The sequence below is a fragment of the Protopterus annectens genome, chromosome 4.part1 (genome assembly GCF_019279795.1).
Source record: "Protopterus annectens isolate FY-2018-M chromosome 4.part1, PAN1.0, whole genome shotgun sequence".
Lineage (NCBI taxonomy): Eukaryota > Metazoa > Chordata > Ceratodontiformes > Protopteridae > Protopterus > Protopterus annectens.
Genome location: NC_056734.1, coordinates 834376626 through 834402569, shown reverse-complemented (window position 1 = coordinate 834402569; position 25944 = coordinate 834376626). Strand labels below are relative to the sequence as shown.

Below are 25944 nucleotides of genomic sequence, written 5' to 3'. Positions count from 1 at the left end.
AACAAATTAAATAAGATTTGGCATATTTAATAATCACAATTAAAATATAATCCAGCATATTTTAATTGCTCAAATCATTTCTTTTGCATGTTCCATAAAATCAATTTATTTACATGAATACCTTTGGGTGACTTCCTCCATTCTCTTGTAGATATTTCATTCATTTCACCCATCAAATCAATTACTTCTTAGTGCTGGAGTCTCTTCGGATCTCCATTTTCAAGTTACTGTTTTCTTGCCTCTTACCAACACAGTGTTTAGGTTGTTTCATGGTGAGACACTTCATAAGACAATTCCTTGGCTATTCGCACTTCATCTAACTGTACTTTAAAGTCTTCTCTCCATTTGTCTAACTCCTTACACTTCCAAAAAACATGCTCGCAAGTACCCTTTTTTCCCAAATTACACAGCTAACAGGTATGATTGTAAACTGAAAATATTTTAGATAGTTCTCACAGAACAAATCTAGAACCTGTCCCTCCTGGTCAGTGTAAACAGATTTACCTGTGAGCAGAATGCTGTCCCACCCAAAAACCTACAGGTACCCTCAATACTCCCTTTCCATAGTACAGTTTACCTTGCAACAGACTTATAGCCCATTAGCTCCAGCCAGTCTCATGGAATCCTCCCCTTGGTTGTTACTGTCAGATGAACTGCTTGCCTTACCAATGCAGACAACTCTCTCCAAAGGGAACTGGTCTGAAAACCAATACAAATCATTTTACCCAGGCCTCACAACACCGTTTGATTGCTAATACATTCTGAAGAGAGGAAGGAAAGACGAGAGATACAGCATACACGAAGAAGCTAAAGACTATGACCGATTATGTTCAGCTGTTCAGCATCTGAGAAAGACAGGAATTTAATTACAGTAAGAGTTATAAAAAATATATGGAACACTAACTACTGGACCATAGCAATACTGCCCCTCTCCAAAATACTCGGAAAATGTGTACATAAGCAACTCATGGACTACTTAACTCCAAGAAAACATACTCACTACCACCCAACATGGATTCCACCCCAATCACAGCACTACTACTACATTCATTTCTTCACTCACTCAATCTCCCTAGCCAGAGACAACAACAAACTCACTTCTTGTCTCTTTCCAGACCTCTCCAAAGCATTCAACCCCATCTCACACCCGATGCTACTTTCCAAACTCTCCAATCTCAACCTTTCCAGTACAACCATTTCCTGGTTTTCTAGCTATCTTTCTAACAGACAGCAACCTGTTAAAAGGCTCTCCTCACGGTTTCCCTTTCTCCCCATCAAATAGTAGTTCCCTCAAGGGTCAATTCTTGATCCATTACTATTTAACATCTTCACGAACTGTGGTGCAGCGGTTAGTATGGCCACGGTGGTGCAGCGGTTAGCGTTGTCCCCTCACAGCAAGAGGTTCTCCGGTTCGATTCTCGTCTGGAGTGCCATCTGTGTGGAGTCTGCATGTCCTCCCCACGGTCGAGTGATGTTTAAAGACATGCAGGTAGGTGCATGCGCAAATGGGTACGCTTTCTTTGAAGGTTGGGCATCAGGCTGGCACCTTGTCACTGTAAAAATCCACTGCTGATCATTAGCGGACTGGAGTTCTGCTGTGGCGATCCCTAACCGGGAAAAGCCAAAAGACATTATTTACTTTATGAATAACCTCCACACTTCCTGTCCGAACTCCTCTCTCATGCAATAACGCTTAGGATTCCTCAGTCACCTCTACCGCTGACACCCACTCTGACCTACACACCCTCATCCAAAACTCCTTTAACTCTATCAAAAACTGTCTCTCTCAAAAAAAAAACAACTTATCTTAAACCCTAAAAAGACCAGGCTTCCTTTATTCCTCCCCAAATCTCTCACACATCTTAAACCTACCCTCTCCATTACTTCACTTGACAAGACTGTCATCCAAACGTCCTGGAGTCACCATAGATGACCAACTCAAATTCGACCTGCATCTCCACCATTGCATAAAGAACACACCAAAAACTAGGCTTAATTTACAAAAACAAAATTCTCACAAGAGACTCTATACTCTCTCTTGCCCATGCCTACCTTCTCCCCCCAGTCTTCTCAACAGTTCACAAACATTAACCAACACATCTCCCTTCGAACAAAACTTGAATCCACGTATAACAAAGTAGCTAGGTTCGCAGCTAACCATATCTCAAATACACATCACTGTCAGTCCCTCAAACTTTTAAAGTGGCTAGAGTTCCCCCACCAACTTCTACTCTCTCAACTTCCCATCATTCACTCCATCCTCAACAAGCCTTCTGCCTGTCCATCCAACTCCTCACTCATCTCATTTTATACTTCTCCTAGAACCCTCAGGAGCTCTGACCAACAACTCTTGGAAATTTACAAGCCCAAAAGATCTGTAGGCCAAAATCTCTACAGCTACACTCCTGCCCTAGCCTGGAACATACTACCCTTGCCCATCAGAAAAACACCCCATGCACATAAGTTCAAAAAAGCTCCAAAAGAATACCTGCTAAATACCTGGACTTGTCACTGTATAAACAAAAAAAAAAAAAAAAAAAAAAAAACTCTGCTTTCCTCCCTGAACACCACTACTCACTCCTATTCTATCTATCCTCTGTTATTACTTCTTATAACTCCACCATTGGCTCCCTTACATTCTCCCTATCGCTGTCTCACCCTGTTAATAACCGCTCCCCTCAACATCTACAACTAACCAGCTTACCGACCATCTCTGTCCATCCTGACCTTGAGATACGTATTGTACCATCTTGTTTAGCTTACTTTAGCATACATTTGAAATCAATGTTTTTATTTATTTTGTGTGTGTATGCAATTATTTCTGTTGATACAATTGCGTAACCTACTTGAGTACCAAACTCTACTCACTTTATTGCTCTCATTAATGCTATGTACGTAACCTTGTTTGTTCTTCTATGGAGCTTTTCTCCCTGGGCTTCCGCTGAAAAAGGGCTCTAGCTCAGTCGGACTATCTCGGTCAACAAATGTCAACTAAATAAGTACAAACAAATAAAAATGCAACATGGCAGTCACTAAAAAGAGGTGACAAGTTGCTGGGCAGAACTCTGATCCATCCATAATCTTTACCTGTAACAATACTGCAGCAAATATCACTGAATAGATTGTTTTTGATCATATGGCATATAACACTGCTCTGCTATTCACACTAACAATGAAGAGACATGCGAGTCATGAATAAAACAACCCCAGGAAAATAAAGCAAACAGTAATTGTAGCACAGTGGAGCTACACTGTCAGATAACATGTATATGTTGGATAGGTGAGGCCCTTTTCCATTAAGGAGACTTAACTATGTAAACTCAATCACCTTTACCCATACCTGTGCCTTGGTTCAACTCCTGAATTTCAATACTATATGCTTAGCCACAAAATGAAAACGAGACTTCCAAAATTCACTTTCTTTTCCAACTCAGTCAATACACATCCAAATTTCAAATTCCATTCTAGCCTTCATACTACCATTTCTCACTAGCTGTAAACACTTTATGAAAACATCCTTTGCTATTACTTACTATACACCATAAATAACACTTCAGAGAAGCTGTATTTCACAATCTCAGTAAACTTTCAACTGCAAAACTGAAAAGTCAGTCCAAACAACAAAACAGTTCCCAATAAAAGTACCCCCCACTGTCTGTCCCTCCAACCCACCCTAAGCCCCAAATGCCTCACATAGCTATCAGCAATAAAGGAATACTAAAGGGCTATGTGCAGCAAAGCCATACCCTCTCAACCTGCAGATACTGAAGATGGGAACAAAGGCACCTGAACAGTAGCAACATCCAGTCAAAAGTCTGGACGTCTAGTTAGCATAAAATTTGAATATCAAATAGCACACAACTCTTCCCATTTCCAGTAGGAATGTGGGATGCTACTCAACCACATTTAAAAAACAGAGCAACAAAAATGTAAAAAGGCAAGCACATTATTAAACAGGCAAGGTAAAAATCTGTAGGCTTTAAACCAACTGCATTGCAACGTTCAATGTTCAGTACCACTAAATGAACAAATGGGGCCATCTTCAACAACACTTTGCAAAGTTTTTGCAGGGTGAATTTACAATTAGCAGATGCATTTCACTAGGAGGAATCCAAATGCCCCTTGTGCAAGATGTGACACTAGGAATGATGGAAGGGCACCTGTGGCTAAAATCACCCATGTGGGAAAGCAAACAGACAACAGTAGTGGGACTGTAGCAAATGATGGGAGTGCACAGTTAAGGAAATGAACTTACCAGCCCTATGTATTACCTTCCCACTAGAAAAGACACTTGTTATGCTTTTACCTGAAAGTTCCCTAACTTTGACCATTCACTAGCAGAAGGGCAGTGTGCAGCCTTGGTACTGACAGTAACGCTATCCAGGTGCAGTACACCCAAATGTTTCTGGCTTCACTCTCCTCCATTTTAGAAAGGATTCCTTGTTGCCTGTTTACACCACAGTGTAGGCTGGGGGGACTAACAGAAGCAGATCTGCAAGATCAAAAGCCAAACAAGCTACCCCAAGTCAAAAGTACACAGATCATGGCACAGGCAGCCATTAAACATTATGGTGCTGAAGACAGTGGTGCAAAAGGTTAAAAACGCCTATGCATACCAATTAAATGTGTAGTGCTATTTGCCAAACATTAAGGAGCAAAAAGGGATGAATAGCAAAGGAAAAAGCTGTGAAATAGTCACATGAATACCCACATGAGGAGGAAAAAAATATACACAAAATACCAGGCAAGTGCAGCACAGCTGAAGAGCAAGGCCAGATGCAGCAACCTAAAGTCCGATTTAAGAGATTGTCACTTCCAATTGAAGGCCATACGACTGTGGTACATAAGGGGTGCAATCTAAGAGGTATTCTAAAGTGCTCTGCCTGGGGCATAAAGAAGCAGTAGCAATGGATAGATGAAGAAATTTAGGGACCCTACGCCCCACAGGCTTAGGTCATACAGCAGATGTATGGTACTATGAAAAGTTTTAGCTTTGGTACCCCAAGCTGGATGTCCAGGTTACCTGGCAAAGGTAGCCTAACAGTTTGGAACACTGCAACAATGATCTAAGGAATCATATGGTTGAGAAAGATGGATGTTGGGGGGAAACTTGAGAAATCTGTGGACTGCAATAGGATCAAATCAGTCAATACTTAAAAAAATAAATAAATAAACCCGTACTATTTATTAGAAAGTTTGATAATAATTCAATATTTCTGTCACATAATGCAAACACAGGATTTGTTAGAGAAGACAGTGATGATGGGAAGACTCAGCAGCAAATGAAGAGGGCAGCAGAAGCAAAGATGGACAAAGTACTTCTCTACTAATGAATGGGAATTTGTAAGATCTCAAAACAGCAGTTGACAAGATAAACTTGGCTTGCTAAAGTCTTCAGTCCACTAAAGATCATATGCAATTAATGAGTACAAGCACAAACAAATTAAAACCGTGATTAGGGAAAACCATCTGTTCCTCAAAGCCCCTGCTAAAAGTTACTGAGAAAAGAGCTTGCTTTCACTGGAGACCTATGAAGAAAAAAACAATGAAAACAAACACTGCATTTACAAAGAATGCCATATAAAACAGCTTTAAAGCACTAAACAAAACAGAAAAACATAACTCAGTAATGTGAAAACTCCTAGTGAGCATTCTGACAAAGGTATGAATTAGCCTAAGAATCCATTACTAAAGGATACTCTTGGTGCTTCCAATATTATGAAGGATATTTACAATATCATCTTGGTAAACAATGTTCATGAGTATGAAAAGGATATGAAGGAGAAGTTTGTAGTGAAAGCATTCCATCACAGTTCTTGCTACAAATATCTACATTAAGAGGGAGAAGACAGAAATAAAGAGCAACAATGCTTACGGGTATATTGAAGGAGTGGAGGAAGGGTAAGAGACAACCAATACACAAGTAGTAAAAAAAATGCCTTCTATCTAATGAATATCCGATCTGCCCTACAGGCTACACTACAACATGGATCATTCAGCTGGTTGTTCTCCCATATCCAAACATAGGTTTTGCTTTCTAATAAGACTTCTTTGAAAGAGCAGGAGGCAAAAGCTCACAAGACTATGTACTTATATTCATTAGCAAGATTTGCTTTCATTTAGCCCTGCATACTGCCCTACAAGGGACTCTCAACATTCAATGCCTTGCTACTGGAAACAAAATATACCATCTTCCCTCTTACACTGCCTGTGATATGCTGATGAGAACCACCCCTCCTATTTGCCATGGTTACCCTAAGTTCACCGTTAGGATACACACCTTTAGACTGAGAGCAACAAAACACCTTCAAAGCTTACCACATCATCAATAAGCCACAAGTAAGGAATTTGCTTGTTCTCAGATCCATTTCCCCAGCAGGGTGCCTTCCTAGTAGAATTTACATACCTTTTCTTTGTCTACACTTCTCTCTTGCTCTCTCTCTACAACTTTTCCTCCTCCTCTGTCCGTCAACCACTAAGCCTCCTTCACACTGTAATATAGCCATTCATTCTCTAGCAGCAGAAATTTGGTTCCTGATTCATTAGTGAGAGATCCATCTCTATGATCAATGACACCACACCACTTTGCCCTACACAAGTGAATGCGCCTGTACATTTGCCTGATAAAGACTACTGCCATCTGGGGGATTGGAGTATGAGCCACATGCAAGTCTCAGACTGCACTCCTACCTCCTTCCACAAAAGGACTGCCACAGCCCACTACCAGCTCTGCCCAGCTCCACCTTATCATGGGCATGCTCATCCTCCCTACCATTAGCGACAAGTACCTAAGCCATTAACCGAACTCCAGTCACTTGGTCCATACTTACGACGTTAGTTTTGCCAGGAGATTACGTGAAATGAGAAACTATTTTCCTTGCTGTTTAAAAATAGTTAAAGGCATTAAAAACAGTTTTAGTCCCACATCTACATGGTGCATTAAACACATATTTCATGAAGTTAAATATTGCTGGCATGCTGTTTATAGGGGATAGAGTATGGTACTGTTCACCCTAAGGACTACTCACAAACTGCCATCACTGGAAGAAAGGAAGCACTATCCATAAACTGTCCTAATCAATAAAAGTGTTTTCCATGAATTAGTCAGCAACCCAATATTTATATATTGGTTTCATGTTTTTCTGCTTGCATTTGCCTTTTCTATACAACTGCATGTGACATTCTTAAGTACCATACATCCATTTATTTTGATAGTTCTGATGCAAGTTAGTGAAGTGCGTAACAGGGATGGTCACAACAAAGCCACTCATTTTAACTAGAGGCACAATTAACACTGACATCAGTACATCACAAAACATTTTTGGTACAGTTGCGGTTTAAATGACATGCGAAATATTTCAAAGAATTCTTCACCCTCAAAACCTTAATTCACAACCCCAAAAATGCAGTTGGTTTTACTGAAAGCTGCATCCCATATACCACCCTTCCAACCCCCAGACTTTAGAGTCATAGGGTCATAAGTGTGTACTAGGCTAATGGCCCTGGGGCCTTTACAAGCCTAGCCCACTGTGACGCCCATCATTAGTTTCCAATGCCTCCATCAAGTAGAGCCACTGGAGTGATCGCTGGGGTGAACTTTCTAGTACCCATCCACTCATCAAGATTTCGCTTGAAGAGGTCTAGTGAGGTGCTCTGCTTGACATGTATGGGAAGTCTATTCCAGAGCATGGGTAGTCTCTGGGTTATGAACCTATCTGTCCAGCATTTTCTGTTCCGTCTGTCTTAGTAATTACCTACTACAGGTCTTCAATGTTCAATGAGGTTTATGCAAACTGCTAAGCCTACTGTAGTCCTTCAAAGAGTTTGTCCCGACCAGAGTCGGATCATATACTCTAATACCTAATCCAAGTCTCAAGTCTTCTTTTAAAGGCCTATAAAATATCCGCTTACCGGAGATGTAAGAAAAAAGTACTCCACCACCAATCTGACCTACGGTGAACGGTCCTCATAAGTTGAGGAGTTTTGGAAGAAGCAACTTTCAGAAACAATAGTTTATTCCCTGTCTCAAAATAATTATTTTAATTTCAACACCCACGGTACAAGCAAGTCTTTCATTATCTGCATTTTGGAAATTTAAAATAAGGTTGCCCCTCACAAACATATAATTTACAGTACAAAGCAAAGGTTTCTCTAATCAGTTCCTATAGCTCAAACTTTTTTAACCTGATTTATATGCCTAATGAAGAATTTAAAAATTCTTTCTAAACTTTATTTGTACACTGCTACATACACACCAGACAGACACAATACACGTCTGGTCTCACAGCAGTTTCTCTAACTCCCAAAACACACTACACTTGTAAAACCTTAAATGTGACTGCAGCAAATGCAAAGGCTTTCAGGTATGTGCACCAATAAGGAATTCTAACCACAACAGTTTTGTTTCAGATAGTAAATCCTAAAAAGTTATTTACAACAATTACATGGTAAAATTAGCTACAATTATAAAACGGTTTTCTTATACTCAACTGATTGGAACACATTGCATAATAGTGAGGAAACTCAATGGCTATGACAAATTACAAGCATTGTTTGGCAAATCCTTAGAATTAATTGCGTTTCCTGATAGAGATGTTGTTAAAAGGAAGAGGTTACAGACATGGCAGAATTCAAATACTTAAAAAAAAAAACAAAACAAACAAAAAAAAAAAAAAAAAAACAATACTTCTTTTATGCATATAATAAATACCAAATAAGAAGGTACAAAGCCAACTTAAATAAGGTGACTACATTTTTCAGAAGCAAATTAAAAAATGTTGAAAAAAAGAATTAGCCTAGTTAAAAAAAAAAAAAAAAAAAAAAAGAAAGTTGTACGTATGTAGACTCTCATGAAACTAGTAACTCTTACCATATGTGGAATCAAATTAACCGAGTCAATGAAGATACCGTGTACATTTAACAATTTTACAAAATTATGACAACTAATTCAGCTTTGAAGAAAATTAAAAAACTATATCCACTGGTCCTGACAATATTCTCGATGTTAAGTTGCTCAATGTTAAACCTAAGCTTGGCTGTCTATTTCAGCATACATTTAATGGCTTACTTAGGTCAGCAACAGTCCCAGTATAAGGAAATTATCTACTACTACAACTATTTTTGAAAAGGGCTATACACATGATGTAAACAAAGTTAATATCACTTCTACTTTAGGAAATCATTTGGAAAGATGCCTTCTTGGAATAATGGAATTGAGGAAAAGTTATATTACCCATACCTGACATGTACGAACACAGTTTTGTTAAAGGTCGCTCTACAGGTACACATATGATAAGACCTTTACAAGCAGATCATTACTGCACTGTACCTGTGACCTAAATGTGACAGTCCCCCGACCCCGCTACTAAATCCCTGGTCAAGCATGGATATGCCTCATACTTGATAAGAGGGATAAGAAATTGGCTAAAGGATTGGCAACAATAAGTGGTCATTCAAGGCCCCAAATCAGGACTAATATTTCAAGTGGTGTGTCCCAAAAATCAGCATTAGGCCTGTTCTTTAGTTTGATGATTGCAGATGTACCTAGGCATCCATATACAAGAGGTGAACATATTTGCAGAGAACTGTAAAACTGGCTTTATACACTGATCTATAAAGCTAAAACATGGCTTGAATGGGGCCGGACGATACCAGGCTGTCTCTTAAACAGCTTAAATCAGGACTTATCAAGCCCACTGAGATCTATTTAACCACAGCCTCTAGACTGGTTTTGCTCCTACAGAGTGCAAGACAAATGGGGGACTATCAACCGATCCACGAAATTACAGATCCATAAAAGTTTGACTAGTCTTATATGTAAGGCCATGGAAAGAATAATCACGGACCTGACAAATAATGACATAGGAAACCTCCAAATACTGTGCACTAGACAGGTCTGCTTGGTCAATGACAGGTGATGGCTACTGAATCTGGCAGATTTGAGAAAGTCATTAAGGTCGCACATGTGGGTAAAACAGTACATACCACCTACCTCAACCTGGCAAAGACATTTGACACAATTCCAGACTGTAGTATTATAAATAAACTCACAAAACTGGGCATAAATCCTTGCATCACCAGAAGGATAGCAAACTGCCTCAGGAACAGGACAAGTGATTAAAGTGGGTGAATCCAGATCCAGCAAGAGGCAAGTTACTAGTGGTGTGCCACTGACAAAGTTTGCAGACTACTACAAGCTGGGGGGCAATCAATGAATCCATCAACAATGTAGATATCATTCAGGAGGGTCTAGATCAGGCAAAAGACTGGTGCCAGAACCACGACCAAAAACTAAAAATGCGAACTAAAAGCATCACCATTCCCTTTTGGAAGTCAAATACCCCTGCAAATTACATCATCAATAGCACACCCCTAAGTTTAAGCTCAATGGTGAGATATCTACATGCACAGACAGACAGTACCTAGAATGTTGACTGCCATGTACAGTGGTGAGGAAGTTCTTCTATGTGGCACAAATTGTAAGTAAAGGTAAAGCATCCAAATCCAAAGAAATTACAGTCCCACTGTACTCGGCACTCACTAGACCATTAACAGAGTACAATGCTCCATTTGGTATGTACTGCACTAGGCACATACAGCAGCTGGAGTGACCTTAGAGGTTTCCTCACAAAGAAATGTGTATAGACTAAAAGCCCTATCCCTTTACTTGGTTTCCTACAAACTACTTAGGGGTGACCTATGCTTGACCTACAAGGCACTGACAAATAGAGCCCTGATGGAGCTGTTACACAGCCACAAGTCAAACAGCATGAGGATCACCCAATCTAGGAATGCAAGCTTAGTCGGCAAGTCAAACAAAACATGCTGGAAGGAACACAGCTATGCGATTCAGATTGCCCCTGCTATAGGACAGGCATCTTATTCACTTTAAGCACAGCCCTTCCCTGGCCCTCTTCAAACACCATTTGGATCAATGGATGGGAAATCTCAAATTCACATTTGGGGTAGTGCCTATGTCCCTTATGGAGGGGGCAATTTGTAAGATATTCAAGACATAGGCACAAACCCATACCATCCTCTTGCCTCTAGGGGGCCATACATTGGTAAAATCAGGTTATATTGGATAGACTTGTAAGGATTCATAAACCATTAGCCTAGTAATCTCCCATGACCCTATGACAGTCTACCTTCATCTAACCTAATACCCTGACCTACTGCTGATGAAAACTTCCCACTAACAAGGTAACATTTTGTGACTTAATCACATCTTTTCTTCCTTGTTCTATCCAGTATCTTCAAGTTTTTTGAAATTATTTAGAAAATTATTCCACTTATTGTATTTCTTTTACACCAAAAAAGTCAACTTGCAGAATTACCCCTTTTTTCCCTGAACAGAGAAAATTCAAGCCTTTCTTTTATCTTCCTTTTAAATTCAAATACTTCTTGTCCCACCTGCCCAGCATATCTCTGTACAGTCTCTCACTAGCATTTGTTACATATGTAAAACTTTAAGAACCTTTCCAACTGTCTCCGACACTAACACTTCTTTACAATTTTCCACTTCAAATCAAACCTTTCATCTTATGTCAATGAACCATTGCTGAAATCTAAATATTTTCTCTGTATAGCCAGTGATCTGCTACCACAAACTACCAATTTAAAACCTCCACAAACTACCTTAGCTGTTAATCTCCCATCCCTTTATATACATAAAACGATAACCCAACTATTATTCCCTAGTGCTGCAGAATGGACAGCTGGAAAACAATCACCTATTCACAGGTGACCTATATGGCCATCATACAAAAGCAGCACTGAGGGAGGTCAGGACTCTCTTACTAACAGGCAGTACAAACTAAGGTGGCTGAAAAAGGTCAAGGTACCAGCTCATTTACTTTACAGACAGACAAAAGTAATAAGACCCCATCCCCATGATAAATGCCTACACAACTGTTATCCATGCTAACAGCCTGGCAAAGCTGGAGAACAACTTTATGTGAAGGATACTGAGGAAAAGTTATAGTACAGAATAACGAAGGTGTAAAAAGGACTGATCAAGGTAGTGTTTAACAAACACAAATCATACCTCTCAACTACAGATTTTTGCCTCTTATTTTTGGTCTGCTTCTCATAAAACTGTGCTTTTCTGCCAAATCACTGAGGAGTGTGAAGTCAGAAAAGGACAGACATATGAGATTCAGACTTTCTTTCATAAAATTCATGCTAATGCAAAGCCTGATATTCTATCCACTTTCCAAGTTTGTTTTGTTTGTCTTTTCGGCTTTTGTCAGGGGTCGCCACAGCAGAACTCCGGTCCGCTAATGATTGGCAGAAGATTTTTTTTTTATGGTGCCGAGTTGCCAGCCCGACGCCCAACCTTCAGCAAAGGCACACCCATTCACGCATGTCTTTCGGAGGCCACTAGACTGCGGGGAGGACATGGAGACTCCACACAGAAGGCACTCCAGCCGTGAATCGAACAGGAGAACCTCTTGCTGTGAGGCAACAACGCTACCGCTGTACCACCGCGGCTTCCCACTTTCCAAGTTTGTAAAAAGCAATATTTAAAAAGTGTCCATATTTTTGAGCCTTTGTTCCCCCATTACTTATGGCTTTGTCCAGATTTCTTGCTCCAAGAGGTTAAGAGGTAGAAACATTACTTTTAGACTAGAAAAGCATCTGTTTCTACTGCCTTTGCAATAGAATTTTTTTTAATCCTGAAGAACATTAGGCAAACTTTCTGAAAGCTTGTGACCAATAAAGTTGGTCATGAAATAAGCAGAAAGGATGGGTGCAGGAGGGGAAGACTTACTTATTCCATAAACGTAAAAGCACCATATGGTCACAGTATAAATACATGCAGAAAAAAATGCATCATGACAACAAAGGCAAGGTGTCAAAACCCATTCCTGAATTCATATCTATGTATCAAAACATTTTACCAGGAGTTTATATCACACAGTAGTACAGCTGTTTGTCCATTGCTGCCTCAGGCTCTGGCTGATAAGACATTTATAAACATTTTACAGGTCGCAGTTTGCATTTCTTAAACATTTCATAATGGTTTTCAAAAGATGCTATTGCTAAAGCTCTTTTAGTTGGACTACTCCAGCATAAGACAAATGGCAATGCAATATTTAGATAAAATATGAGAAAATATTTTACATGAATAAAGACATTACAGTACCGCAGTTTTAATGTGGTGAGGTACTCGACCTTTGTACTGCTTCAACAATGGCAAGGAAAATAAGAAACAAGTATCCAGAAGAGACTATGAATGCAGAACCAATTACATAATGAAAGAAATCACAAGATGGATGCAAACGATGACCATATCAGTGTGTGCACGGTCTACTCGAAGTTCAGATGCTGCTCCAGCAATATAACAGGATAAGGCCACTTAGATAAATCACAGTGTCTTACACCGAACAGCTTCATTACTAGTACTTTACTTTATGCATTTGTTGATAATGCATGGGATGGGAACCAATGTGGAATTCTTCTTTCATTTACAACTCAGGAAAACAAACCACGAAAATGTGACAATACACTAAACATGTAATATGTTAATTTCTGTACCACATAGAACGAATTAAGTACTGAAACAATAATTTAGGAAATGAAACCTGTCAAAGAAAAGTGACTTCAAGGTAAGAACAATCAAATGCAAGACAGTTTAGCTTTAGTGAAAGGTTACGGCTTGAGCCACAATGGAAAACACAAGTCAGATGAGCACAAACATATGGAAGAACAAAGTTTCACTGTGAGTCCAGACACAAGAAAGATAAAAGTTTTCTAATTTTAAACTTATGTTTAAATCTTTATATCCCATAACATGGGGAACACAAGGAGACAAGTGAAATATGAAGCAAGCCTGTCACTTAAAACTCAGTACTATAACTTTTCCAATGGACAAATCGGTTTACACCATACCCACCTTAAACTTCATCACAGGGGAGATAACTCAGCAAAGGACAAAAATAGAGTTGTGTGTTCTGTGTATGAAAACAATGTAATAAAATTCAAAAGGAAAGCAGCATGCATACCTCTTACACAGAAGTATGACACAGCTTTGTAAGTTTATACGACGAAGGTAGCACCATCACTCAAGAAAAGAATTCTTTAGGGAGAAGATGTAAAAGATAAATGCAAAGAAGCATTTACTTTTGGAAAAGGTGCCACAAAAAAAAAATCAATGGGAGTTCCTTCAGAACTTGTAGAACTTAGCACAAAGGAAACTTCAAGAACTCATGGAGCAGATAGATATACAAGAACGGCAGTGACAAGAAGAAACATACAAATACAATCATTGGTCAGCAGTACAGTACGTAATGTGGAGCCCAGCAGAGTTTAGCCAGCATTTTTTTTCGACAGCTTTAAAAACTGTTCTCATTTCATTCACTTGATAATTAAAGATACTCACAATTCAGCAACAACTACACTAGAGAGAATTCTACAGCCTGCAATGAAAATGTCACATTCAAAAAACAGCTCAGCAGCAGCAGCTTCTGTGAAGCATGCATCAGTCAAAAGTAACACATTCCAAACTCTGGCACAGGCACAAGTGTAAGTGAGCCGAGCTTAACCCTAACAAAACATTAAGAAACAGTCTCTGCATTAAAAAAGAAAAAAAGGATTAATCCATGCCACAAGCCTGTACGTTTAAATTCAGCCCACATGATATTTCCTTCAGAGTTAATTACTTCCATACAATTTATATCTTCTAGTCACGCTAGTATACAGAGTACTGTGTGCAATCTGCTACAAAGAGGCTCTTGTCCTACAGTAACCTCCATAATCAAAATGAAGGAATTGTGGGAAAAGGCTCAGAAGCTGGACTAAAACAAATACAGTTTCAACTTCTTCCAAGCTGTACTTGAAACAGGAAACGAGTCAAGCCCAGACATTGGCTCTTCCACAAGGTTTTAAAGCAGAAGATGGTAAAATGCTTGAGAAGTAAACAAACTGCACAGTCTTCAGTTCACAGTATCAGACAGTTCTAAAGACAGACGTATTCATCAGAGAACTTAAAAAAAAAAAAGCTTCTGCCTTGCATTTCAACAGTGTGTGATGGCTGGCTACACTGTGTAGTATTCAGTCTATATTTCCAGACTAGCAACTGAACTCTTGCTGCAGTTACCCCTCCCACCAAAAAGTTTCACTGATAACATCCTAAAGGATGTCAACTCACAGCAAGAGGTGACTAGGCTCGATTGCCGGCTGGGTACTTTCTGTGCAGAGTCTGCTTGTCCTCCCTATGTTCATATGTTTTTCCTCCTCCATTCCAAAGACATGCAGTAAGTGGGCTGGGCACTTTAATTTGGCCATAGGTGTGTCTGTGTGCGTGTCTGTGTGCGTGTCTGTGTGCGTGTCTGTGTGCGTGTCTGTGTGCGTGTCTGTGTGCGTGTCTGTGTCTGTGTGTGCGTGCGTGCGTGCAAGTGTGTGGTATGGAAGAATAACCGCAGCAGGACTAGCCACCCGACAGTGCGAACCTTGGTTCTAGATGACTGTCACTGCTGAGGTGACACCCCGACCCTATGTGCAAAAATGAGAAAAAGGGGTTGGGATGGTGGCTGGTTCCTACAAGGAATGCTTTATTTTTTTAGAAAGTCAGTAAGCGCATGGGAACTTGTTCAGTGCAAAAAAATAAAATGAAAACAACATACACAGCAATTCAAAAACTTCAATTTCATTCCCTGCAATTACATATTACAAGTTACAGAATGTTTCAAATGTTGAGGCATGTTACACAGAAGCACATACTCTGATGACAAAAGTGCATGCCCGTGTCATAATTGCTCTCTAAACTGGAATAGACAAAGGCAATCCATGTATCATCATCTTGCTGACTTTTTTTCCTTTTTCTTTTGTATTAAAACAAAAAGTTAGAAGGTCACACAAAAAACAATCAGAAAAAATAAATGAAAACTCCAGCCAAGCTAGAACTTCCAATGAGTGACCTCCCAAAACTCCTGTAACAGAGGCACATGGAATATATGCAAATGACCCCTATGAACATCAGGTGTTTCAGCTATATGGCGATTCTGATTGCCCATGACTTTTACATTTGAAGTTGTTTTAATGGACAATTTCAGGCCAATAAAGCCAAACCCCACTAGCCACGGATATGCATATTTAGGCCTTGTTATGACCTCATCAGCATAGCATAAGCAGAGTGTTTGACTAAGCATAAGAAAAATAAAAAAGTCACCCTAATGATAATGGACATCAGCTGGGTATAACTAACCCGTGTTTCTTATGCTTAGTCAAACACTCTGCTTATGCTATGCTGATGAGGTCATACCCAGATTTGCTCTGAGCTACTGCACAATGGTACCTTCAATAGCGAGCCAACAGATATTGCCAATATACTAGGAGACAGATTCAGTGCCAACTTTACCCCTCTCCCCCCCAAAGGACCCATCACAATGCCAGTAGATTGCCAGGCACCCTGTACTACTGCTGCACAGGTTAAAACAGCACTGTCCAAGGCAAGAATACAGCTTCTATGGGACCTGACAATATCCCTGGCTGTGTTCTACATTAGCTACAGAGGCACCTCACATGTGTGCCCTGTTCAATCACAGCCTCACCTAAGGCTTTGTCCCTACTGAATGGCGCACTGCTAGTCATCCCTCTCCACAAAGGAGGAGCAACTACAGACCCTGGGAACTATCGTCCCATTAGCCTGAAGAGTCTGATATGCAAAGCTATGGCATGCATCATCATGGACCTAATAAACAAGGATATAGGGAATCTCCAAACTCTGGACTCCACACAGTTTGGTTTTTGCGAAGGGTAGATCATGCCTGCTGAACTTGGTCAACTTCTTTGAGTTAGTCACCAGAGCTGTGGATGAAGGCAAGGTAGTTCATACAGCCTACCCTTGATCTGGTCAAGGTCTTTGATACCATTCCCCACTCAGGAATCATAGAAAAACTCACTAAGCTAGGCATCAACCCCTATATCACTAGGTGGGTTGCAAACTGGCTCACAGGTGGAACCCACAGTGTGAAAGTAGCGGACTCCAAGTCAGACTGCTGACCTGTCACATGTGGAGTCTCACAGGGTTCAGTCCTGGGTCCTCTCCTGTTTGGCATCTACTTCCCTGAAGTCCAGGCCAACACAAAAGGACTCTGTCTGCAGACTCTGGCTGACAAAGTTCGCAGACTATTGCAAGTTGGGAACTATTAACTCCCCAAGTGATGTTGACATCCTACAGAAAGGCCTCACTGAGCCCAAGTGATGTTGACATCCTACAGAAAGGCCTCACTGAGACCAACGACTGGTGTCAGAACCATGGCCTTAAGCTCAATGCCAAAAAAATGTGTCGTCATCCCCTTTGGGAAAAACCCAGTTCCCATGAATTACCACATCGATGGTAGTCCACTGAACACAGAAGGCGTTATAAGAGATCTGGGAAAATAGGATGACAGCAACCTCTCTTTTGACCACCACATTGCCACTGTGGTCAGAAAGTCCTTCTATGTGGCACATCTCATCACTAAAAGTTTTGCATTCAGAAGAAAGAAGTCATTGTCTCACTCTACTCTTCCCAGTCATTGAGTACAATGCCCCATTTGGCATGTACCTCACTAAACACCTGCAACAACTGGAGAGGCCGCAAAAGTACCTCACAAAGAGGATCCTAGGCCTTAAATATTTGTCCTATATGGACAGACACAAAAAACTCCAACTATTCTGTCTCATATTGCCTACTTAGAGGCAATTTCTGCTTGACTTACAAAGCCATGTCTGACTCAGCTCTGTTAGAAATGCTACATCTAAAGAAATTCCAAGTCCTCCGCACCACACGCTCCAGACCTCAACCTCATTACCACAGACAACAGAACATGCTGTACGGACAGGTTCATAACCTAGAGACTGCCCATGCTATGGAATAGACTTCCCATACAAGTCAAGCACAACACCTCAATGGTCCTTCAAGAGAAATCTTGATGAGTGGGAGGGAAATAGAAAATTCACCCCAGGGATCATTCCAGTAGCTTTACTCGACAGAGGCACTGGGAATTAAGGTGGGGTGGCACGATGCTAGAATAATCCTATGGGCTAGGCCTGTAAAGGCTCCAGGGCCATTAGCCTAGTACACACCTATGAACCTATTAAGTGCACATATGGATAAAGTGCTACTGAACCTGTGTAACATAACACGAGTAGGTCATTTGCGGACATTTATGACACGGTGCTAACAATCCCATATACTGAAAACAGTTACACCTGTAAACACCTATGTTTTCAGTGGTAATGATCCTATAACTCTAAACCATCTTCAATGAATCTCAGTATGACTGCATCTACAGTCGTAAACAGAATATACAGCAATAACATGCATAGTAAAGAAATTAAATTTCAAAGGTAAGGAATCTAGTTTCCTCATATCTAACTACAGCTAGTATGTGTTTGTGCCTATTTGTACATGCATATAAAAATTTTAGTTTCAAACTTAATGCTTTAAAGTATCAGTCAGGAAACTACCATAACTAACCAAATCATGTACCTGCTTCTGCATGGCAACATTTCTAGCTGCTTCCACGGACAGTGCAGTCAATAAATCTATAACGTTTTTACCAAGATTAGGTCTGTTTTATACAATATTTATGTGTACAGTTATATCACAGATTCACGTGTAGTAGACATCTTTTAAAAACATATGTCCCATTGTGGAATCTTCCAACATTCTGCATATCTGTATATCCCACTATATAACCAAGTACGTTATATTTACTTGATTTTTCTTCTTAAATTTTTTTCAGCAGACAATAGCTGAAAATTCAATTTCAAAGTTCAATTCAAATTCAAAGTTAGATTTCTACAAAATCTGTACAGTATTTTAAACAGTTTGGGTCCAGGATTCTCTGGATGTTATCAAATATGTACTCCACACACATTTTAGTGAATTTCACGCCATGTAAATCTGAAGTTTTCTTTGCACCTTATGGGTTATTAAGTTTTCAGTTTTACTCATTCAATTATGGTTATACAAGAAGAATGACAGTTACCAGTTCGCCATTTAAATGTATTTAGCAGTCTATCCCTTGCATCCCTCCCTCTTTATCACCTTTTCTCCAATTGTTCCATGCCCTTCATAAATGCCTCTGATGGTTCTCTGATTATCCCCAATTCTGGCACTCAGATCCATGCAACCACAACTATTTCTACTTTGGAGATCCAGACAATAATTAGTATCTACACCCTTCTGACTGTATTTTCTATTTTACCTTCTATTCTTCTGTTTCAGGACAACCCCCTTCATATCTCCAAAGTATGATCTACAGTGAGACCTAAAGCTTTCTTAATCTTTTAAGAGTATCCTTTCTGCTCTTCCTCATACGCATTACTGGAGTACTCTACTCCTTTGGACACCTTTCAGCAACCTGATCTCTCTTTCCATGCACAGCCTTGAGAAATGCATAGACTATGGTCTCTCACCAGGGCCTGGTACATTTGAAGCACTTTGCTTTTGGAGTTAGTCAACTTGAGAACTCATTGTAGCGTTTTGTACACTGCCACTTCTGCTCACTCACTCTTCTTTCAGTGGCAGGATGCTGGTATGATAAAACATCTGCAGATCCTTTTCCTGCTCTGCTGCCATCAAGCTGTACTCCTCCCAGTTGATATTTCACACAAGAGTCACTGAGACCCAAGTGCATTTGTCTGCACCTTCTTCAGACCTTCCCTACTCATCTTCTAATGATACAATTTTATGCCACGAGTAAGGAGATTGATGCCATTCTCTGTTCCAACAAGTAGGTCTGACACACACTCTGAAGTACTGGAGCCAGGCCCGACCTCCGTGGTAATTCACCAGTCATTTTACTTATTTATCACATTGTCCTTCTCACGCTTCCAAAACACTGAAGCATGCAGCAATCCAGTTCCTCAGTGTTGGGCCTAGTCCCATCTCCTACCATGTGTGACGGAGTCATTTACAAGGCATCACGCTGATATTTCTCTTGAGATTTCTCTCCTCTAGAAAAGCTACCAGCCTTCATCTTAGGATTCTCTGCATGACCTCCAATGTCACTGGTGTGAAATGGGTTAAGCATTTGATATTCTGAGGACTCGTTTGTGCGAGTCAAGGAATAGCAAGACTGAGGGAGTGAAAATGTAGACTTAAATATACAAAGCCTGTGCTTGCATTCTTCTGTGTTCCCTCTTATCAGTGCTATAGCAATCTTGCAGTTGGCATATACAGCTTAGGGGGGTGTGAGGGTGCAAAGGGGTTTGTCAGACTGAAAGAAAAAAGTATTTAAAAGGGAGAAAAGTTTAACATTCACTGTTTTGCATTTTTTCTTTATAGGTTCATATGTAGGTAACTAGGCTATTGGCCCTAGGGCCTATACAAGCCTAGCCAAAAAGGTACCCTGGCTTTCACCACCCAAGAAAATTATTTTCCTGTGTCCCTGTCAAGCAGAACTACTGAAGTGATCCCTGGGGTGAATTTCCTATGACCCATCCAATCATCAAGATTTTTCTTGAAGAGTGCTAATGATGAGCTTTGTTTGATATAGATAGGTAGTTTGTTCCAGAGTATGGGAAGTCTCTGGGACAGGAATCTATCCCTCCAGCATGTTCTGTTTATTGTGGTGACAAGGTTTAGGTCCCTAGAGCGTGTAGCTCAGAGAGATTAGGATTTTTTAAGTGGAGCATGTCCAACAGCTCTGGGTTTGAGATAGCTTTGTATGTTACGCAGAGATAGCCTCTGAGTAGGCGATATGTGACTGAGTAAAGCTGGAGTTTTGAGTCCGTCTGCATAGGGCATCTGTTTGTGGCTAATAATCCCCTTTGTGAGGTATTTCTGTGGCCTTTCCAGCTGTTGTAGATGTCTTGTGAGGTACATACCAAAAGGGGCGTTATACTCTATAATGGGTCTAATGAGTGATAAGAGGGAACAATGACTTCTTTTTCTGGATGAGAAACCTTTTATGATGAGGTGTGCCACGTAGAAGGATTTCCTGACTACTGTGGCAATGTGATTTTCAAAGGAGAGACTACTGTCCACCTGTGTTCCAGGGTCTCTTATCACACTTTCGGTGTTAAGTAGACTACCAGCCTATGTGGTAGTTCATGTGTACAGATTTATTTACCAAAGGGGGTGACAATGCACTTTTTGACATTGAGCTAAAGACCATGGCTTTGACGCCAGGCATCCGTCTCAGTGAGGCCCTTTTGTAGGATGTCCACATTGTTAGGAGTTTCGATTATGGCTCCTAGTTTGCAGTCATCTGTGAATTTAGTTAGCCAAAGACCTTCTGTGTTAGCCTGTACTTCAGAGAAGTAGATACCAAACAGGAGAGGACCCAGGACTGAACCCTGTGGTACTCCACTTGTCACTGGTCTGAAGTCTGATTTGGAGTCTGCTACTTTCACAGTGTGGGTTCTGTCAGTAAGCCAGTTGGCAACCCATCTTGTGACATAGGGATTTATACCTAGTTTGGCGAGTTTATCTATAATTCCAGAGTGGGGGATGGTGTCGAACGCCTTGGCGAGATCTAGATAGGCTGTGTAAACCACCTTACCTTCATGTACAGCTTTGGTGACTGCTTCAAAGAAGTCTATCAGGTTTAGGAGATGTGATCTGCCTTTTACAAACCCGCACTGTGTGGGGTCCAGAGTCTGGAGATCTCCAATGTCTTTATGAGTTCCATAATGATACATTCCATGGCCTTGCAGACCAGGCTTGTCAGGCTAATTGGGCGGTAGTTCCCAGGGTCTGTTGTGGACCCCCCCCCCTTTGTGGAGTGGGATAACTGTCACTGTGCGCCATTCAATGGGCACAAAGTCTGAGGTGAGGCTATGACTGAACATGGTACTTAGGTCGGGTGCCAGTTTATTCTTTAGTGCATGTAGAAGGCAGCCTGGGATGTTGTCAGGTCCAATTGATACTGTGTTCTTTGCTTTGGAGAGTGAGGTTTTTATCTGTGCAGCTGTGATTACAGGAACTTTGCATTCTTCCGGTATATAGATGGGCTCTTTAGGGGGTGAGAGGGGGGTAAAGTCAGCACTGAACCTATCTGCCATGATGTTGGCAATATCAGTTGGTTCTGTATAGTTAGTGTCATTGTGCTGTAACTCGCAGCAGATCTGAGTGTTGCCATTGAGATTCTTGACACAGCTATAGAATGCTTTGTGGTTGTCTTTACAATCAGTGGCGATTTTGTTTTCATAACTAGCTTTGGAGGATTTTATGAGGGATCTCAGCTTCTTATGGAGGCTGACCAGGGAGTTCCTCCAATCGTGGGATTTTACTCTTTTTATGTAACAGTTTCTTTCCTCTGTTGTAGAGTTTGTTTATGGCAGAAGACCACCAGATTGGCTTCCTTTTTTTGGAGGAGAGCATCTTGGTTCTTTTAGGGATAGCACGATCCACGCACTCATGTAAGTGCATATAAAGTGCATTTGTGTAGGATTCAGCAGTCATACCTCTATTGTCCATCTGCATGGGTGTCATGAAGTTTGCCACTTCTGTCTTAAGAAGCATGAAGTTGGCTTTGGAGAAATTTTTTACGGTTGTTTTCCTAATGGGGGTGGGAGCGGGATGTGGATGTCTAGGGTGATTAGCTTGTGGTCGGATCTGAACTACGAGGAGCTGACCTCTGGTATGGAACACTGGTCGCCCATGTTGGTGATGACCACGTCTAGGCTATTGCTGCCCCTGCTGGGGGTGTTGATCCAAGGCATTGGAATTGAAGAATTCCAGAAAACGTTGAGCAAGAGAGTTGGCACACGAGTAGTTTTCCCAGTTAACGGTGGGGTAGTTGAAATCACCCATTATTAGGGTTTTGGGTTGTACCTTAATATTTTCCAGTGAATCAAGAAAAGAGGAGTGGAAATCCTGAGGCATGGTGGGGGGTCTGTAGCAACCTACAATCTGGATTGCGGTTTTGCCCAGAGTTGTTTGAACTTGGATAATCTTGGATGCATTATGTTGAGCAACTAGCTTGGAGGTGTGGATATGCTTAATGAATATGGACACGCCTCCACCTTTAGTGTTTCGGTCTGGGTTTGGTGGCCGAAAGGTGTGGTATGAATTATAGCCTGGTAATGCAGGGGTGCTCTCTGGAGCTTTGAACCAGGTCTCTCACTGCACAGATGTTGATGTTATCCATTTCAAGGAGTGCCTCGCGTGAGTGCATTTTGAGGTTTAGACTTCTAGCATGGAGTAGCATTACCCTCAGATTTTGCTTGCTTGTACCTGTTACGGTGGTGAATTTGCCATTTGAACCTTGCCTAAAAAAGGCACTATAGGGGTGGCAAGCGCCTTTGCCAGTATCCGGAATCCCAAGGGCGACAGGTTCAGGCCATCTCTGGCAAAGCAGCATGGTCTGTCGATCATGTCATCCCAGGCAGACAGATACTGGACACCCTTGGAATGACACCAAAAGCTTAAGCAAATTGTTGAAGTCAATCATTTTGCCCTTGTACTGTGGTATAATTCTGGGTGATGGCAGGATGCTACTCAGGGCTAGGGTCATACCTGCCTAGGCTACAAGATCGAAGAGCTCCTCCAGGTCTCTTTTCATGTAGTCCAGGGAGATATGTCTCAGGTCATTCACACCAACATGGACAATAACAGAGTCATATTTTACTGGTTGTGGAGTGACCTGAGTGCGTGCGTTACGTGGTGGATCCTGGCAACCGACAGGCAGCTGACAGTAACTTTCTCTTTGTCTAGCCTGGTGAGTGGAACATCAGTGTGCCTGACTATAGAGTCACCTATCACTAGAGTGTTGGGTACGTTATGCCTTATAAGCTGCAGTTGAATGGCACACTGACTATGTGGGCTATGTGTCACTTGGGTTGTGTTGAGGGGTGGAGGTTACTTGCATTTCTGCTTTGGAGGTCTTGGTTGTTTGGACAAATTTTTACTGAGAGCCTCCACGAATGTAGGCATGTGTTTTGTGCTTCTGTGTGTGTGTTTTGGTGGTGTAGGTTTTGAGGGACTATGTGATGAGTGTGGTGTGGTGCAAGTGTTTACCTTCTCCTCTTGACTGTCTAGTCCAGTCTTCGGTGAAGACAGCTTTACTTTCAGTATGGCTATATAAGTGCATCTCTCACAGGTCATAGTGTTGGGTGGTAGCAGGAGAGGGTTGTCTGTGTACATGAGGCAATTGCTGCATTGTCCCAAGATGCCCAAATTCATCAGGTAGACAGGAGAAAACACCAGGAGCTCACCTTTAGACATGCCTGGATAGGTGCTTATTTATTAAGTACTAAAAACTGTTTTCCTCTAGACAAGTGAGGAAAATGGAGTGCTATAGTAATTTGTAACTTATTTAGTGCTTACGCATTCTGAACAAGTGCTGAGCTCAAAGAAACAGATTTGAGTGCTAAAACTAAACAGCTGGCTAGTTACAAAGGAAAATCTGAAGAGCTGACTTTATGGCGCCAGGAATAGTTTAACTCTAGTTAAGTGGGGGGGGGGGGGCTCAGGAGCTTACAAACAGTCCTAGATACAGCAAATCTGTATCTGGACAAGACTTGTTAACGGAAAGGGGGGAAGTAAGCTTAGAATTTTTTTTTCAGGAAATTTTTTTTTCATTAAAGTGGAAATGGAGAAAGCTGGAACAGAAGTTAATTCAAGGTTAAGAATCTGAGTGGGTTGGCCTTCACAAATGCTCTCTATTAGACTGAATGAACTAATGACACTAGACTGGGAGGAGTGTCACATATCAAATATACAGTATGGGCGGGCAACTGCAAAGCCACCAAGTATAAGAACACCACAACACTAGCGAGGGTGGGTGGGAAACTATTACAGTTCCTAGCTGTAGCCACTAAATGAAAGTTTTAAACAGATCAAGGAGCAAGCAGACTCTAGAGAATGCTTTTAATTGTAAACAGACTAGATTAGAACACAGAAACCTAAAAAAAAATCAAAAATGCGCAGAAGAGCTCGGATAGAACACTCACAAACAGAAAATACAACTCTCAGTATGAAAAAGCAGTTTACAGTAAAGTAATTCAGCAAACATGCAATTAGAGTAATGAAACAGTATCCAACAATGAAAAATACAGTTAAAACAGTATAAAACAGTACATAAATGCAGTGAACAGTAAAAAAAAGCTTTTAACAGTGCAAATGTAGTAGATTAACTGTATAGCACAATTATAAGCATTTCAGAAGTACAGTTCAGTGAAATAAATGTAAGAAATAACTTATCCCGCTCTTGGAATCTTAAGGAATTTCCACTTAGTTTCAGTAATGAAATACCATCCAAGCCTGATAAATACAAGCACAACCTTTTCAAGACACAGGGTTTCTATACCTGTAAAAATGGAAGAGTTAGAAGATCAAATTACTACTCAGCCCCTGCTATTACCCAATACTCATACTACAGCGGGTCTGGAGGCCCTGTTGCTCTCAATAATAATGAAGACAGACTATCAGCAGAAAATGGCTGCCAGAAACACAGGAAACTCAAACAAAACTATAAGTCAACAGCAGGCCTCTATCAAGATTATGCCACCTGAGCAGAACACAGAAACCTCACTTTAAAAACATAGATAGAACACTCACAAAGAGAAAATACAAGTCTCAGTATGAAAAAGCAGTTTACACTTTAGTAATTAAATAAAAATGCAATTTTTAAGATACTTTATAATTCTGGGGCTCATGGCTGAGTTTCAGAATTACAAGAGCTATTAACAGGCCTGTTTTTCCAACTTCCCCTCTCATACAGGGGACATGCTTGTTGCCCAGCAGTCTTCAGGCACTGATGCACTAACTGTCGAGCTACTAGCAATCTCTGACAGGTGGTCTGCCAGCAGAGTACACTGATCAGATTCCTGAAGGTACTGGCATGTAGCCCATCAGGTCATCATGTTTCATCTTTCCTAACATCAGTCCAATCCTGCTCCACCCTCTTTTCTCAATGGACGAAGAGAAAAAGCAGCTTTAGCCTGCTTTCCTCTTCTGGGGGGGGGGGGGGGGGGGCAGCAACTTCTCAGGAGGAGGATATA

The 25944-nt window shown here is 40.9% G+C and overlaps 1 protein-coding gene across 6 annotated transcripts in view; it reads right to left on the bottom strand.

Annotated features, from left to right (window-relative positions):
* Window positions 1–25944, bottom strand: part of WWTR1 (WW domain containing transcription regulator 1) — an 837533-nt gene that overhangs the window by 663352 nt on the left and 148237 nt on the right. The window contains exon 1 of one of the 6 annotated variants that reach the window (XM_044070610.1): window positions 14621–14638. The exons of the other annotated variants lie outside the window; for them this stretch is intronic. The gene's annotated coding sequence lies outside the window, so the exon portion shown is untranslated. Of the gene's footprint in view, window positions 1–14620; window positions 14639–25944 lie in introns of those variants that run through there. 6 annotated transcript variants of the gene reach the window in all.